General features: G+C 42.8%; 1 long non-coding RNA gene across 1 annotated transcript; it reads right to left on the bottom strand.

The window, feature by feature from the left end:
* Positions 1-6,586: 6,586 nt before the first annotated feature.
* LOC120397772 lies at positions 6,587-14,719 on the bottom strand. The gene is made up of 3 exons (XR_005593993.1): positions 14,702-14,719; positions 8,971-9,019; positions 6,587-6,668 (listed from the first exon to the last, which is right to left on the bottom strand). It is a non-coding gene; the product is annotated as an uncharacterized LOC120397772 (long non-coding RNA).
* Positions 14,720-16,418: the final 1,699 nt, after the last annotated feature.

Below are 16,418 nucleotides of genomic sequence, written 5' to 3' on the forward strand. Positions count from 1 at the left end.
CGGAGCCCAGGCTCCAGACCAAGCCCAGAAGTCTACACAGCAATGAAACAGCCTTGCAGCCCAAGCCCCACAAACCAGAGTTGCTGCAGGAGTCTAGTTGCTATGTAGACATACCCTGAGAGGCTGGAAGAGATAGAAGAAGAGATAGAATAGAGGGTTATCAGGGCCATGACAGACAGTAAAATGGCAATGAGGCCACAAACCAACAACCACCAGGCCTCTTCTCTAATAGCCAATCAGAAAGAAGAAATGTGGTCACCATGTCTCAGACAGGATATTGCAGAAGTGAAGGGGTTCAGAGAAGTGTGATAGGAATGATGAATGGCAGGAACGAACTCTCCTCTGAAGTGAAATTGAAAAAAATTAGGATTTTCAGTGGTAGGAGGTGAATAGGAGGGACATGAAATTTTTTTTTGTAAAGGATATTAAGCCTTATGCTGCAGGGCCTGAACCAATATCTTATTCTTAGAGACCAGGATGAGACCTAGTGTGGGAGACTAATTATCCCACAACTCTATACTGAGTTGTTCTTACACCTATCCTGGAGTATTTGGTTCTGACCACTGTCAAAGAGAAGGTGCTGGACTAGCTGGACCACAGGCTGGATCCTGAATCCCTTAGCACTGCAGTTATTGTAAACAAAAGCATTATGGAAATTTCTATTTTATTATTAACATGGAAGAAAAGTTTCAAAGGCAGCCAAATTTAAAAAAACAACAACAACTGATGCATGCAGAAAAATATGTTTAGGTTCCTAAGATGGTATGATGGATAATGAGGAGGGGAGAAAGAATTCAAAACTTAAGGAAAAAATGACAACTTGATGGTGTCCTTTAACATTTCCCCCAACCTTCCTAAGTAAATCTGCTCTTGGCTTGATTACATGGTTGTCAGGACTAAAGTGGAAGCAGCCTTCCTGCCATTATAATACAGCTCTGACAATATCATGTCTGCATTAACATGAACATCTTGTTTGGCAATTTACAGTCTTGGAGTGTACTAAGACTTACTTCTCTCTCTCTCTCCTTCTGTCAACTGTATTCTTTTCCACTTTACAATCTTTATTTCTTTATAAATAAGCCATCCTCTGCACAATGGCACACTTTTGTGCTAGATCTGTTAACAACCATTTCAGTGGCTGTTTATTTAGCTAATAAAAAAGAATGGAACCATATGGGAATTTGAAGTATAAATTTACTAATCTTGTTTTTTCCTACCTAATTCAGAAGTTATATTTCTCTTTAACCCCATTGCACTAATGCTGATCATATCTATGTGCTTCAACTCCTGTCCTCCTGGAAGCAGCCACAATACAAAGTTTGTTTGGTTTTTCAAACACTGTATTGTTTTTCAGAGAAGCGAGCAAACTGAACGGCTCTTCGGGGAATTCTCCTCTGAAGTGAGGGAAGCAACGATAGTGAGGTAACGAATTTAAAGAAGTGAAATGAGGCCACAGATGTGAGAAAGAAAGGGGAGCGAGATGGAGAAGGATCCAAAAGGTAAAGTCACAAGAAGAGGAAAACAAAAATATACCATACCTAAGCCAAGAAAAGCCAGAGAACATTTAAAAGAAAGAAATATAAGACAAAGATCTGGGAAATCAGCCTGACAAAGATTATTTGAAAAAAATCAAGCAGAGTCATGAGGAGGAAAAGAAAATTATTTAAAACAAAAAACACACAACACAGAATACCATTAAAATAAGAGCAAGCCTTTTTAAAGTAAAGAACATTACCAGATTATAAAAAAGTGGGCATTAATCATTACACCGAGAGCAATGTTTATCACTGATATATGTAATATAAAAAAATATCAGAATAGACAATAGATGCATAAGGATATTCATCTTATAATCACTTACGAATAAAAATTATTTGCATATGAAAATGTTTCCTTCCTTCAATGTTAAAGTCCTTGAATAGCCACCGCATTTACTTTCTGTCAAATTAAATATCAGTTGATTACAGTGGATGACACATGAATAATTTTAGCAAAGATGGTTTCTCGAACCAAACTGACTTTTTCAAGCTTATACTGTCTGTTAAAATAGAACTTTTTGGGGAAGTGGGGATGTGCTGGGGAAGGGACATCATTCAGTTGCTAAACCACATCTACTCCATTTTTTGTGGACTCTTTCCAACCCAGAGGAAAAAATACCCGGTATTAAAGGGATGTCTAACCTATCAGAGAAAGGCATAAGAAGATCCAATGCCTCAAAGTTAAAGCCACCTCAAATTCAAATTGGATATAAGGTACACATTTTTAAACAGTGAATATGATTAACCATTGGACCAAACTACCAGAAATATAGTGGGCTATCCATGTCTTTATGTCTTCAGATCAAGATTCAATGTCTTTCCGAAAGGTATGCCTTAGTCAGACAAGTTATTGGGTTCAATATAGGCATAACTGTGGTGGGAAATTCTATAGTCTATGTGTACAGGAGGTCAAACTAGATGATTTAATGGGTTCCTTCTGGCATTAAAAATCTATAAACCGATTCCTATCATTCCAGGCACTTCTGAAACCCTTTCTCCACGTCCTGCCAATTTCCTCTAACTACATATCAAATTCTGTCCATTTTGAATGGGTATTTGGTTTGTTGGATATATCAGAGCTTAATCAGCTTGTACTTCAAAATACCTGAAAACTAACCGTTAGTTAATACATCATATATACGGTATGATGGTATTTTCATGCTTAGGGGTAGCCCTAGGTGGACAGTGCCAGAATCTGAGCAAGGAATATAACAGTAGCCACTGGAATCAGTGGATGCAGACCAAGGTTATCACCTGGCTAGTAAATAAAATCCAAGTTTCTTACCAGCACTTCTGTGTGGCAGATCTTTACTACAAAGGATATCTGGATTCCAAGTTACAGGGTTGAGCATCTTGAGCCAGATAGCAGCAAATGAGAGGGAGAAGAAATGGGTTCAGGAAGAGCGTGTCACCAATTTAATGGGATCTACGTGTACATTACAGTATAGAGTACCATAAATTATCACATTAAGAAATTCTTACTTCAAAAGGTTTCTTCTCTATTGAATGATGCTGTAGCACCTCTGCTATTGGAGGCAGGTCAACAAACATTCAGATGCACTCTCATTTTTCCCCAGGGGTCAGTCAACATTTTCCCCATGCAGAGATCAAAAACATATTTCACATTTCTCAATTACTTTGTTTTACTTAATATGAAATAAAAGAAAGAACAAACATAGGCCTCAATCCTGCCATCAGATACTTATCAAGTCCCACTGCAGGATCAGGACTCTAACATTACCCTAACATTGTGCACCTGAACCAAAACACAAAATGGCAACTCATAACATTTCCTACCTCAACCAAGGAGACTCCTCCAAATTTACAGGTGCAGTACACAGAGTGACATGTCCATTCAACTACACAGTTAGGTAAGAAAGCACTCCTGTATATTTTATGTTTAAGTGAAATTTATAGTTCTGCTTAAGCCTATTGATTCCATTTGCTGCTCCCATCAATTTTCCTTCAAGGGATCAATACTATTAGTCTTTAAGAATAGAAGAAATGTACACAAGTCAGAATTAAGCTGAAATTTCCTTCATTGGGGAAGATTGCAATAAGCAGTTAAGATACTGTTGTTTTAAAGTCCTACCTTCTGTCCTTCCAAAAGAACACAGATGCTGATAAAAAAAACGGCTCATATAAAATGTCATACATATTTTTGTTCTTTGCATTGTGTACTGTAAATAAATGTCAACTTTACTTTTTCATCTTTCTCTCCAGAAGCTTTTTGAGCACTCACCAATAACATTTAACAATGAACACAAGAAGAATATCTATCTGTGGTGGTTTCATACTTCTTCCTCATGCTTGTAGCATGGTTTGTTTTAAAGACATTTCCTTTATTTTCTTCAATTTTACTGTAGGAGCATAACTAAGGAACAGTAATTCCTCTTCATTAGTAGAACAAATGGTTATGGTACCGTCTCTCAATATATCGATGCAGATGAGTCTTGGTAGAGGTTAATCTTACACTCCATAAATGTGATAATTTTTCCCGCTTCCCCAAACAAAAGTTTGACATGATTGCTGGGGACAGAAGAAATGTCTTTTTCACCATTGCTCCTCCCTACACATTTGCCCTCTGCCTTTAAAAATAAATAAATAAACAAACAAACCATACAAAGAATTACCGACGGTAAAACCATTTTGATTCTTATTCCGACCTGATCCAAATTGATCTGGATCTTCATTTATACTCACCATATAAGGTATGTCTATGCTACTTTTGGATCGTGTAGGGTATGTGTAGCTACCCGCCACAGTGGAAAGCAAGTTCTGTACTCACTGTGGTGTGTGGCTACATGTGTCAGTGAAAGGCTCTGGGGGGGGGGGGACACAGGAGGGAAGGGCATCAGCAGATCTCCACTGCTTGAGTCTTTCACTGAGGTGAGGGAAAGGTTTGGTAGGGGGAGGTGGCAGAGAAAAGCTGAGCCTTTCCCCATTGCCTCACCCCTCCCTGACCCTTTCCCTGTGGAGGAGAAGAGCGCTAGCAGCAGGGAGCTGGCAGAGCCTCTCCGCACTGCCTCCTCACTCCTGGAGTCTTTCCCTGAGACTCAGCAGTGGGGAGCTGACTAAACCTTTCCCTGCTGCACCTCCCTGCCAAAGCCTTTCCCCTGAGGGGGAGTGTTTTCCTGCAGAGGGGACAGTCTCCAGCAGTGGAGAGGCAGCAGGACACTACACTGCTAAAAATAGCAGTGTGGACAGAAGACACAACTTGGGCGAGTAGAGGCATGTAGGCTATGTACTCACATACCCACACCCTTCAGATGTGTCTTTACTCTACTTGCCTAAGCCCTGCTTTGTTGGCTACATTGCTATTTATACTCGTGCTAGGGGGGCTATGTGCGTATGTACTCTACATGCCGTCAAAAGAAGTGTGCAGTGTAGATGTTCCTATAGTAACTAACAAATTATTAACAAGCAAAGTAATCTCTTTCCCCACAAGCACCCCAACAGAATGGACACTCTTAAATAGAGAAGAAGCAGTTGCACAGCTATTATGAGAGCACCTGAATCACTGTCCCACTCAAAAACCAGAAAAATCAAAGGAATAAATTGACATTTGTCCCAGTTCCATGCATCATTCACAGCAATTCAATCAATAGTGTGGTGCTTCCATCTTTCAGAGAAAAGAATCATACATGGAAGCAGAAGCTCAAGTGCCCCAGAGAAGATAATGCACATACCGCTAAGCTGTGCCAAATCAGCAACGCAGCTTCTTTTGAGAGCTGCCAATGTGCTGGACACTGTATGAAAGAGAAAGAAAGCCCCAGTTTCTGCCCAAGCAACTGAGAATACAAAAAAGCTCCATTCAGCTCCATTGAAATTAATGGTAAAAAGAACAGAATCAGTCCTTAGCTTAGACAGATTTCAACTGAGAACATAATGCACCAAGAACCCAATCTTGCATTTATGTCACTGTTAAAGTTCCCATTGACCTTAGTGAGGTAGGATTAGACCCCAAACAATAGTCTAAACTCAAATTTTTATGAATTCCTTCATTATTTGGAAATATTTGGCCATTTATTTTCACATAATCAATTATCAGCCTATGGATTGCTCATGATACTCACCGCAGGTGAAAATCACCCCAGACTGAAGCCAGCACCACACACCTAGACTCCATTTAAGTCCTAATTAAACACTCTTTAAAGAGTTTAGTGGGGACTTAAGTGGTGCCTAGGCCTTGTGCTGGTACTCTGTATGACTGAGGGTTAAAGCAATTGTCTCTTGGTGAAATCACTATTTTTAATTCTCCAAGGAATACCAGGGTTGCTGTTTTGAGAAGTTGCTGTTTGTTATGCAGTGTTATATGGTTGCTGCTGTGGTTTGGACTCAGGAGCTTCCTCCTTACTCCCTGACCCCAGCCCAAACTGTGCAATGAGCTTTTCACAATCTGCACCTGAAAGTTTTATGATAAAATAGTTTATACTACAATTTTAATTACTATATAGGTTCCTTCAACAGAAAAGGCTAGCATTCTATATAAGCTACAGTGCATTGTGTATTTACTATTGTGAATTAGGTACTGGATTTTCATTAAAGCTCAGTGCCCATTTCATCTTACAAAAACAGAGAAGTGAATCAAGTAAAGAGAACCTCTGGTAAGCCCAGGAAGGGGCAATAGGTGAGCTATTGTGGGGGGCACCCTGGGTCTGTTTTAGGGGGAGTCAGTTCAGGGAAGATAATAGTTGAAGTTACCTATACAACAATATATATGTATTGAACAAAATGTTCATGTGGCCATCTTCAGATGTTTTCCCTCCTGTTTAGATAAGGCTAAGTCATCCAGTCAGGGAACAGAAACAATACTACATGACTCATGTCACCTCTGACTTCACACATCATGAGTAGAGAAGAGTCCAAAACCTAGCTGAAACAAAGAGATTACAAAGATACCTGTTGATTGAAATAATTCTGCAAGTATTTTTTCCAACAGTTACAAATAATGAACCTGATAATAAAAAAAAGAGTCTGCTCATAGATAATTTAGGAACAGAAATATTCATCAGATAAATTATTCACTGAATAGTTTACCTAGCTCTGTTGCTGACATATGTAGAATACTCTCCCAATCAGGATAGCAGGGGCTGAGGACACCATCCAACATTCATCTATAGAAACAGACTGGGAAACAGCACAAAGGAAGTGTTAGTAGGAAATTTTATATAGCTATAAACACATATTTATCTTGTGAAAGGGTGTAAAAATCCTAGGTGATCCAAGAGGTTAATATTGTAGATGAATAGGATTTACACAATTATCTATGTAGTTCGTAACTTTCCAAATCCATCAAAGACAACATTGATTTCTTTTGTTGTTGGGGGGTAAAATAGAATGTATTTGTTAAGCATGTTTATGGAAGTTGTAATAGCAAGTAGAAGAACCAAAATATATGTATTAAAATAGGCTTAGCTATATGTCTGATGCATTAAGTATAAAGGGCTTAGAAAGAGGCCCAGTAGAAGTTAGGATAAGGTAGCATGAGTATTATATACTTGACCTAAGGTTATAAAATTTAGCATTAAATATCTTGGGATACTTTAGTAATTCATTGTGTGATAAACATGTGAACCATAAATATACGTATGGTAGCATCTTAGGGTACTTTTGCAATAAGGTAATCATGGAGGTAACTGCACTGACAGATCAAAACTATTGGGATATTAATTGATGCAAGTGAGGTGTTACTGGTCTGAAGTTTAACGATGGTTAGCCGGAATGCCACACATGGGCAGGGACTGAAACTGGATCAAATGTGGTCCCAGACACGTGTGGGTCAAATAGGAAAAGTTGTATAAAAGATGTGATTATACAATCAAAATGAAGCTGTCTGGGGGAAGCAAACAGAAAATTAAACAGAGATAAGGTATCTTAAAGGAACAATGAAGAAAGCTATTAATTAGGAATGGTCCCTGCCTAGCGATAACCAATCTAGCTAGATTTAGTCTTCCCAGACCCAAATCTAGAATCAAAGCAAATACTAGAGCACTAAAGGACCTGAGGCCTAGAAAAGAAGGGTTTGAGTGGGCAGTAGTGGCTAGACATGAGCCTCTGACAGAGAAATACATAATGTGCTGTCTCTGTCTTCCACCCCAAGAGTAGGATTGGCTAGGCTGAATGGAACTTACTCAGCACTTACACTTTATTCTTTCTTTGCAAATAGGAGCCAGGCACACAAGTTTTTTGTTATTTTGTCCCTTTTGCCTGCTTGCTATGCAATATGGATGAATAAATAATGCTTTGTTTTGAAGAAACTGTCTTTGAGTCACTATAATCAGAAGTTGGTTACAGATGCTGTGACAGGGTGAAGCCAGATGGCTACAAGAGAGTGGTCAAAGATAGATACATTAGTTCCAGGTTAAGCAGGTCCCTTTTCCCTGGGTAAGATAACAGGGACTATTCCAGAACACTCAGGAACTTTCTAGAACTAATTAAGGCAGGCAGGGTAATTAGGACACCAATTGGGAAGCTGCTATAATTAATTAAGGCTAATCAGGACACCTGATTTAAAAAGGCTCTCACTCCAGTTAGTGAGGGGTGTGTAATAGGGCTGCCCAGAGGATTCAGGAGGCCTCAGGCAAAGCAATTTTGGGGGCCCCTTCTATAAAAAAAAGTTACAATACTATAAAATTCTATATTCTTGTGGGGGCTGCTGCCTGGGGCAAATTGCCCCACTTGCCCCCCCAGCCCCCTTCTGGGCAGCCCTGGTGTGTAAAGAGCTGGGAGTGAGAGGATGTGCTGCTGGAGGACTGAGGAGTACAAGCGTTAACAGACATCAGGAGGAAGGTCCGGTGGTGAGGATAAAGAAAGTGTTTGGAGGAGGCCATGAGGAAGTAGCCCAGGGCGTTGTAGCTGTCATGCAGCTGTACCAGGAGGCACTCTAGACAGCTACAATCCACAGGGCCCTGGGCTGGAACCCGGGGTAGAAGGCAGACCCGGGTTCCCCCCAAACCTCTCAACTCCTGATCAAACACAGGAAGGTCTCTGGGCTGTTCCCTGAACCACATGGTGGATCAACAGAAACTGTGGGGATTGTTATTACCCTTTTTCCCCCTACTGGCCAATGATGAGGTTATCTGAGTGAACAGCAGATTTGAGCAATGAAAGTGGCCAAACTGGGGGCTACTGTGAATCTCTGAGGTGACCAAAATCCGCCAATAAGTGCAGGACCTACCAAGGTAGAGGAGGAACTTTATCACAATGCCTAGAGGGAAAGGGCTTACAAGTGCCGAACACTTTTGGGTCATTGTGTTAATGTGGTTGGTAAATAGGGGGCCTGCCATCCAGATATCAAGTAAAAGAAAAAAAAAGTTGGACTACACAGTTCCTTACTGACAGAAAGAAAGAAAGAAAGAAAGAAAGAAAGAAAGAAAGAAAGCCTGTCACCTGAAGGGTGCACGTGAGAGGAACTAAAAGCAAAACTCACCCTGTAACTGTGAACCACAGATAGTTGTAAACTTTTGAGGGTCATCTGGCTGAAAGGCAGTAGTAATTGTAAAGTTATTCTTATTTACAAAATTGAGATGCAGTATTATTAATTATTATAATTATTATTATTTGTATTTCAGTAGCACTTAGAGGCCCCAATGTGGGCTCCATTGTGCTTGATATTATACACATGTACAAACAAGACTAAATGAGCTTAATATATATGTAAATTATTTAGATAACTATTTAGATGGTATAAATAGTAAATTTATAATCTCACCTACACTGTCCTCATTTCTAATATTTTCCTATTGCAACTTATTTAGCATGCAAAAAGCCATTCATCCCTATTTTAATATATTTTTAATTTTATCACTTGATTTTTATTGTTTGATTCTTGCTTATCAGATTTAGTCAGGAAGCAAGTCTAAAGCAAAATTGTTGTTTCCAGAGTTTAAGAGTCCCCAATAAACAATGTAATTATTCCAGAACTACTACTTTTCAGATACACCTCAAGACTTTCCTTAATTTTTTTTAGCTCCTTTGCCTATGAACTCAATTACCCTAATAAAATCTTTTAAAGTGTGCCATGACAAATTGAAGAGGCATTAAAAGTGTTCTATCCAAAAACATTTCAAGCCTCAGTTATCCTATAATGTTAGAAGTCTTCTTTAACAAGGTATTACACTACAGGTATATCTTCTAGAAATTCAGATTTTTAATGCTTGGGCTCTAATTTGGAGTTTAATCAAAACACTATTAGAAGTTTGAATAGATTCCATTTTGCTATTTTAAACATACATGCAACATTGTGAAAACAGACAGCAGCCTAATCTTATGTAGGAATTGTGCTCATGAGAAGAAGAAGAAAATTGTTTTATGTTCAAGTTCATTTGCCTCCAAAAATCAATTAAGTTTAGTTCTTTCATGCTTAATTTTATTACTTTCACTGAGCCAGACAGTGCTTCCCTTTAACTGAGAAGATCTATCTGAGAACTTTTATGTGAAATAGAGCTGATGTCTCCAGATATGCAAGTAAATGGAAACAGAGTTACTTCATAAGAATGTTCTTTAAAAATCAGAATATGCAATATATTAACTGCTTAAATATCTGCACTATTTACATTTTGTATAAGGATCCCATCACCATGGTAACTGAACGCCTTCCAAGAAGGCTCCTCAAAAAAAATTAGACAATATCCATTTTGTATGGCTCTTTTTTTGAGTGAGGTTAGTCTGCTGGATGAGGCACAGGGCTGGGAATTAGGAGATTCCTGAGAAACTTTGGGCAAGTCATTTAGGCCCTGTCCTGCATGGAGAACAAGATAGATGAAACCCCTCCCCCCAACTGGGACCCTAGTGACTTCAGTGGAGGCCCACTGTCATGGATCTCAGTGCATGATTAAGGCCTTAATCTCTCTCTGCCTCAGTCTTAGGTCTCCATCAAGAACTTCTGTAGATTTAAACAATAGAAAGTATGTATCAAAAAACCCTCAGGACTTCCTAACTATTAATTAGGCTTGCAATCACATATGAAAAACAGCAACATTCAGCAAATAAAGTAACTCAGTTGGCCAATAAATACAAAACAACAGAAGATGACCCCTCCACCCTGTCAAGGACCCTCAATCTTTGGGAAAAGCCCATCAAATAAATTGTGATTAAGGGTGTGTCTACCAGGTGGGTAATGTGTTGTATGGGGGTGCAATTTCTAAAGCACATTAACATGCTCTGTGTAGACCCTGCTGGTGCACACTAAAGGTTCCCTAGTGCACTCTAACTTAGTACTGTTTCAAATAACACTAGTTAAAGGGCACCAGCAGGGTCACATGGACCAATTAATGTGCAACCAATGTAATTGCGGGAGGGATAGCTCAGTGGTTTGAGTATTGGCCTGCTAAACCCAGGGTTATGAGTTCAATCCTTGAGGGGGCCACTTAGGGATCTGGGGCAAAAAAATTGGTCCTCCTAGTTGAAGGCAGGGGGCTAGACTTGATGACCATCCAAGGTCCCTTCCAGCTCTAGGAGATTGGTATATTACCTTTATTACCTAATTCACTTTAGAAATCACACCTTTATATAGCGTATTACCCACTGTGGTAGACACACCCTAATACTTTCCCCTACATATCTATTCATGGATGCCATTAAGGAATTTAAATAATTTAGTGATAGGAGCTGGATAAGTACCTAGAGAAATAGGGCTTTGTTTGATTTTAATATGGGGTTATTTGGTGTGTTTTTTTGTGGGAAGGCTATAGCAAAAAAGAAAAGGGAAATTTTATTTTGCTTTGAAAATACCAAGATTCATGATCTGCCATGTATCTTAATTCTATCTGGTTGCAAAATTTAATTTAGGAAATTAATGTGTCTTCCTGTTGAATTTGCGTAAGGATTTAATTTCATATTCCTCTTCCTGAAGATAATAGCATTAACCTTTTTTGCAAACTGGCACAAAAAGGTACTTCTCCATGAGAACCCATATTTACATTGTGGAGTAACACTAAGGCCTGGTCTACACTGGGGGAGGAGGGGGAGGGGGGGAATAGATTTAAGTTATGCATCTTCAGCTACGTGAATAACGTAGCTGAAGTTGCTGTACTTAGATCTACTCACCGCGGTGTCTTCACTGAGGTGAGTCAACTGCTGCCGCTCCCCTGTTGACTCTGCCTGTGCCTCTCGCGCCCCTGGGGTACAGAAGTCGACAGGAGAGCGCTCGGGGGTCGATTTATGGCGTCTAGACTAGACGCGATAAATCGACCCCCACTGTATCGATCGTTGCCCGCCAATCTGGCAGGTAGTATAGACATACCCTAAGATTGCACCCTAGCGTGAGCTTTGAAATGCATTATAGGAGGGCCCAGGGTGGACTCCCTGCAGTCCATTGTAGACAAAAGGCAGGGCTATATCCACCCTCTTCCCCACCCATTTTGGGTGGCTAACAGCTACAGAGGCACTATCCAGCAGTTGCCCATGCATTCTGGGGAGCAGAAAAGCATAAATTGAGTCCAGCCCTCTGGCAGAGCAAGTTATCACTGGTATGCATGGAAGAGCTGCATGGAAGAGAAGACCATGCTTGTTAACAAGCAAACTTGTTCCTTCCATTTGCTTGTTTACTGGATAAAATAGAAAAAGGGGAGGCATACCCTAGAAGATTTATTCTTATCTGGAGAATGGACTCAGGGTGTGCTACAGAGCAGGCTTACTCCACTGAAAATCTGGAGATAAGCAGACTTTGTCTATCAAGCTCCACAATTGGCAACGCTGGTTAGTCAGGATGAGAACATCAGCACCTCTGACTCTCATAGCGGGTTCTGGGGACCACAGTGACCTAAGCAGGTGAGACATGAGGCAGAGAAAAGGAAGATGAAAACATTTGGGAGAATTTGTTAATCATTGGTATCTTCTTTTCACTTGACTCCAAATCATCCACTCTGTCACCTCAGAGGAAGCTAGACTCATCTCCTCCTCCAAGCTTGAGACAAGCATGTTCTCTCTAGTTTAACAGAGCATCGGGAGAGGTATCTATATCCATAGGCGGCAGGTTTGTATAATTTTTGGTGGGGCCCAAAATGGTGGTGCCCCCCCGCTCCCGCCCTGTAAGCCGATATAAAATGAAGCTACAATGCGTCAGCGCCACAAGATTACAAGGGTCAATTAAAAGTGGAAAGTCAGAAGCAGCACTTGCCTACTTCAATATACAGTATTATATTTTGTTGCACCTGTTGTGATGAAGTGGGAATGTTCTTAATATTTTCTCTGAATACTGTGTGGGTACCTCAGTTTCCCCTGCAAGATGCCAACTGAAGGTGTTGGGGACAAAGAGATCAGGTGGCCTCCTTGTCCAGAAGAGACACAGAGGCCAGAGGAGGGAGTGTCAGTTTGGAGCTGGCTGGGGAAATGGGGAGAGACCCAGAACTTGGTTCTGGGCTCCCCACCCCGCAAGATGGACCTGACAGAGGGGTTCTCTTTTCTGTACCAACAAGCTCTGTTTAAACTGTGTTCCCGTCATCTAATAAACCTTCTGTTTTACAGTCTGGCTGAGAGTCACATCTGACTGCGGAGTTGGGGTGCAGGGACCTCTGGCTGCCCCAGGACCCCGCCTGGGCGGACTCACTGCGGAAAGTTCATGGTGTGGAAGGGCATACTGAATGCTCTGAGGTCAGACCCAGGAAGGTGTAAGCTTCTTGCCCTGGAGACAGTCTGCTCAGAGAGGAGGCTCCCCCAGAGTCCTGACTGGCTTTGAAGGAGTGGTTCCAGAGCATCCCAGCATCCCCTTCCACCCCATGCACTTCCCAGAAGTCCGCACAGGCACTAACACTCCCTCCTCTGGCCTTTGTCAAGAAGGCTAACAGCGTTTTGGGCTGTATAAGTAGGGGCATTGCCAGCAGATCGAGGGACATGATCATTCTCCTCTATTCAACATTGGTGAGGCCTCATCTAGAGTACTACGTGCAGTTTTGGGCCCCACATTGCAAGAAGGATGTGGAAAAATTGGAAAATCCAGTGGAGGGCAACAAAAATGATTAGGGGGCTGGAGCACATGACTTCTGAGGAGAGGCTGAGGGAACTGGGATGGTTTAGTCTGCAGAAGAGAAGAATGAGGGAGGATTTGATAGCTGCTTTCAACTACCTGATAGGGGGTTACAAAGAGGATGGATCTAGACTGTTCTCAGTGGTAGCAGAGGACAGAACAAGGAGTAATGGTCTCAAGTTGCAGTGGGGGAGGTTTAGGTTGGATATTAAGAAAAACTTTTTGACTAGGAGGGTGGTGAAACACTGGAATGGGTTACCTAGGGAGGTGGTGGAATCTCCTTCCTTAGAGGTTTTTAAGGCCCGGCTTGACAAAGCCCTGGCTGGGATGATTTAGTTGGGAATCGGTCCTGCTTTGAGCATGAGGTTGGACTAGATGACCTCCTGAGGCCCCTTCCAACCCTGATATTCTATGATACTCTAAACTGACCACCAAATTTAAGTTGCGTGTTTTTCCCGTCAAGTGAGGACTCTGGGGCAGGGCTGGGGATAAGGAACTTGGGGTGCAGACAGGCTGCCCCAGGGCTAGGGCCAAAGAGGACTCCCCTCCACCCTCCCTGGCAGCAGCAAGCTCCAGGGGAGGGACCCCTCCTCTCCCCCGCAGTTCACTGCACATGCTCCTAGGTCTCTCTCAGGTCCAGAAAGCCCACTCACCTCCCCTATGGTGGGTACCGAGGGGGGAGGTTGCCATCACGTGTGGCCTCCCCTGCTGCCACCCCTCACCATAGCCTCACTGGGGATGGGGCTGCCCCTTGCCCAGCATGGTGCAGGAGTGGGGACTGCAGGGTGGTAGCTGCGGAGGGGCAGAGTATCACAAAATTCACCTGAGCCCCAGCTGCACAGGTCTAGAAAGCTCCACTCCCCAGTGGTGTAGCCAGGTTCTAACATCAGGGTGAGCGAACACGTAAAAAAAGATGCCAGCCAACATATCCAATTACTAATCAGGTAGTTCTATAACAGCCTATAATAGGCTGCCCTGGACCCCATCACCCCCTGAAGCACAAGGTAGGGGTAGGCACCACCATGTTGTGCAACAAACACTTGACAAAATTACTGGACTTAGTGATGGACAATGCGGGCAGGTGGGTATTATGTCAGTCAATCATTCAACCCATAAAATTGCACACATTTTGCCTCAGTGAAATTAAATATCCAGAGAATTACTGGGCCTGTGATGATGACCAAGGCTTGCTCACCTGTGGCTCGGGCTCCCCCTCCGTGTGCTGTGGAGGCACAGCCAGGCAGGTCTGCATCTGCAGGCAGGCACCCTGCCTCAGGTGCAGCCCCCATGGGCCCTGCTAGCTACTAGACTGGGAGCCTCCCGGCCAATGGAATGGGCTGGGCTGGGGGGCGGAAGGCAAAGGGGGAGATTGTAGGGAGCTTTGGAGGAGGGGAGGCAGTGGGGGAGGGGAGTGGGCTGGCACAAAGGGGAGAGGAGTGACAGGGGTCATTGGGAGTCTCTCGAGGGGGCAGAGGGTTATGTGGGTCTCTGTGGGGCAGGGGGCTGTGATGGGCGGAGCCAGCTGCAACCTGGGTCTGCTCTGCAGGGGGTGTTGCTATAGTCCCCTCAGGAAGCTCCCCCCATCCTGTGTATTTTATACCAGCCCCGGGGTGCCCATTGCTGCTCCTTTCCCCGCCCATGGCTCCATCTGTCTGTCCCCACAACCCCCCCAGCTGTGTCCTGGTGTGTGTCTGTCCTCACAACTCCCCTGGCTGTGTCCTTGTGTCTGTCTGTCCCACAACCCCCTGGCTGTGTCCTTGTGTGTGTCTGTCCCACAACCCCCCTGGCTGTGTCTGTCTGGCTGGCTGCCCCCACCACCCCCGGCTATGTCTGTCTGTCCCACAACCCCCTGGCTGTGTCTGTTTGTCCCCACCAAACCCCCCTCCCCGGCTGTGTCTCTGTGTCTGGCTGCCCCCACAGCTCACCGGCTGAGTCTGTCTGATAGAGACAGACCCTGTTGTTCTGCTCAGGGCTCAGACGCTGCCGGTGGCTCGCTCCCCCTCCCTGCTGTGGAGGCGCGGCCAGGCAGCTCCGGCACCGCCCCTGGCAGCTCCCATTGGCTGGGGTTCCCGGCCAATGGGCTGTGAGCCCAGTTGCTGCTGGGGCTTCTCCCGGGAGCTGCCGATGAGGTGAGAGCGCCCGGCATTGCAACGCGGGGACCCCCCAAAGCACAGGGCCTGGGGCCCAAACATTGGTGGAGCTGGGCCCACCTTTAGGATTATTGGTGGGGCCTGGGCTCCACGGGCCCATAGAACTCGTCGCCTATGTCAGTATCATGTCATACCAAAAGTTTGGGAGGTTGAAGTTCTATCACACCTACACTTCTGATTATAAACAATAATCTAAACAAAGACTGTTAGGCAATTTAAATCCTCAAAAGGAGATGTAGATATAAATTACATGGGTGGGATAATTTTAAAATGTGCAATTTTTTAAAAAAATGAAAAACTAATTTTTCAAGTGTATGAACTGTGCATGGCTTCAGGCTGCAATGTGCAAATAGAAAAGATATAGTGTGCAGTAAATTGTCATCATGACCTAAGTTATCCAAAAGTGACCCATGATTTTTGGATAGTAAACTTGCAACAAGTTAAAGAGACTTAATTTTCAGAGAAGAGTTGATCACTTTTTGAAAATCAGGTCCAATCAAAGTGTCAACTTGGACACACAAAATCTCTAGTTACCTTCGAAAACTTAAGCCTGGATCTTTTTATATTTAAGTAATAAATCTGATGTTTGCCTGCTTCCAAAACCAGCTCTTTGGCCATTTTTATTTGCTAAATTTTCTAACATCTTGTCTCCATGACAAAGTTGTACCAACCTAGCTACATCAGTTTAAAAACTGATCTAGTTTAAAAAAAAAGAAAGTCCTGTATCAAGATTCTCTTAAAAATCAGTTTAAAAGTGCCGTA

The sequence above is a fragment of the Mauremys reevesii genome, linkage group 2 (assembly GCF_016161935.1).
Source record: "Mauremys reevesii isolate NIE-2019 linkage group 2, ASM1616193v1, whole genome shotgun sequence".
NCBI lineage: Eukaryota > Metazoa > Chordata > Testudines > Geoemydidae > Mauremys > Mauremys reevesii.